This window comes from Pongo pygmaeus, chromosome 1, assembly GCF_028885625.2.
Source record: "Pongo pygmaeus isolate AG05252 chromosome 1, NHGRI_mPonPyg2-v2.0_pri, whole genome shotgun sequence".
Classification (NCBI taxonomy): domain Eukaryota; kingdom Metazoa; phylum Chordata; class Mammalia; order Primates; family Hominidae; genus Pongo; species Pongo pygmaeus.
The window spans coordinates 98,282,348-98,284,143 of record NC_072373.2 but is presented as its reverse complement, the minus strand read 5'-3'; the positions used below and the strand labels follow the sequence as shown (position 1 = coordinate 98,284,143).

At 44.2% G+C, this 1,796-nt stretch overlaps 1 pseudogene; it reads right to left on the bottom strand.

Annotated features, from left to right (window-relative positions):
- Window positions 1-547: 547 nt before the first annotated feature.
- LOC129032236 (pseudouridine-5'-phosphatase-like) lies at window positions 548-1,211 on the bottom strand (annotated as a pseudogene).
- Between the last annotated feature and the right edge of the window lie 585 nt (window positions 1,212-1,796).

Sequence of the window (1,796 nt, the reverse complement as noted above, 5' to 3'; positions counted from 1 at the left end):
ATATGTATAATACATACATATGTACACATGAAGCATATACTTATATGCATACATAGTTTACATTTTTCCAGCTGGGGTTTCAGGAAAACTAGAACAAAAGAGAAATCATGTTCCATTTTGTCTTGGAAAAGTATACATCTTACATATACAGACATGCATATATCTACATACATATACATGTAATGCCTATATGCATATGAACATACTGATATATATATATGTATATGTATCTATATGTATATATGTATATGTATATATATATGCATGTACATTCTCTTTATCACATACTCCGTCAGCTTGGTTTTTGAGATGGTAATTCAAGTTCAATTTTTGTTCTGGGCTTTGTTTTTGTCTTTACTAAGTGTCTCTCAACTGTCAAGCCACATTTCATCAACAGTTTAGAATGGGGCAAGCCAACACAGGATGGAAAGGCAAACCTTAGGAGGCTAAAATTACTGTGCAGTCTGGGATTTGGGAGTTGTTGATTTCCTTTCCCTTTCCCCCAGCAGTGTGGACCATGAGAGTGGGCTGGGGGTGGCCCTCCCTCTCACTCATAGGGGAGCAAACCAAACAGCTCAAGCTGGAAGTCCTGCAGGGAATTCAGCACCGGGGTGGCCTTTCTCCTCAAGTCTCAGTTCAAGTTTCTGTCTAGAACAAAGACCACCTGCATCCTGGTTGCCAGGGTTGCCTCCACCTCATTGAGAGCATCTTCAAACAAGGCACTTCTCCGTAGTAGGACAGGGAGAGAACCTCTTGGCATAAGCTAGGACAATGTTGGGGTCTGGCTTGCTGTGCTGTACTTTGGGGTCATCTCCCAGCATAATGTGAGAAAACAACCTGAAGAACTCCTTGTGTTGGCTCACCTTCATCTCCAATGAGGCAGACCCTGAGCTGGTGGCCATGGCAAAGGGAATGCTGTGTTTCTGCAGGCGGACGATGAGATTCTCAGTCCCTGGCATGAGCACAGCTGTAGGGAACACTTCCTTTAACTTCGTTTGGCTTTATTCCACCAGCTCCTCCTTGGACATCAGGAGCTGCAAGATGTCTCTTATAATCTGTGCTGCCTCTAATGCCTACTTACCCATTACCAGGGACTTTACATCCCAGCTGTATTTCTTTTCATAGCAATCACATATTTCTTGAAACAGCAATGAATATAGCCCTTCAGTATCCAGAAGAAGGCCATCCATGTCAAAGATGAGGTGGATGATGGGCTGCAGTGGGGGGCGGGGGTGCTCCCATGGTGCTGCCTTCTCCGTCTGGGTGGGGGTGAGGAGCAAAAAGACCTCGTCTTTCTTTCTTTCTTTTTTTTTTTTTGAGACAGAGTCTTGCTCTGTCACCCAGGCTGGAGTGCAGTGGCATGATCTCAGCTCACTGCAACCTCCGCCTCCCAGGTTCAAGCGATTCTCCTGCCTCAGCCTCCCGAGTAGCTGGGACTACAGGTGTGTGCCACCACGCCAGGCTAACTTTTTGTATTTTCAGTAGAGATGGGGTTTCACTGTGTTAGTTGGGATGGAGACCTCACCTTTCTAATCCAAGCATCTGACATATTTCATCCTGATCTTCTGCACTGAGCATTGTATGATCAATTCAGTCTAATCAAATTTAATGGACATTGGTTCAGGTTCTGAGAACTCAAATATGGCCAAATATACCTCTGCCCTGCATCTCCAGTTTAGTGAGGGAAGTTTTGGCCTATGAGACGTGGTGACGGGGACTCTATTTTCTGTTGTGATCATCATTATCATCAATCACTATAAGCCAGAAACAAAAGTAACTATTGTCTCTGTTATTTA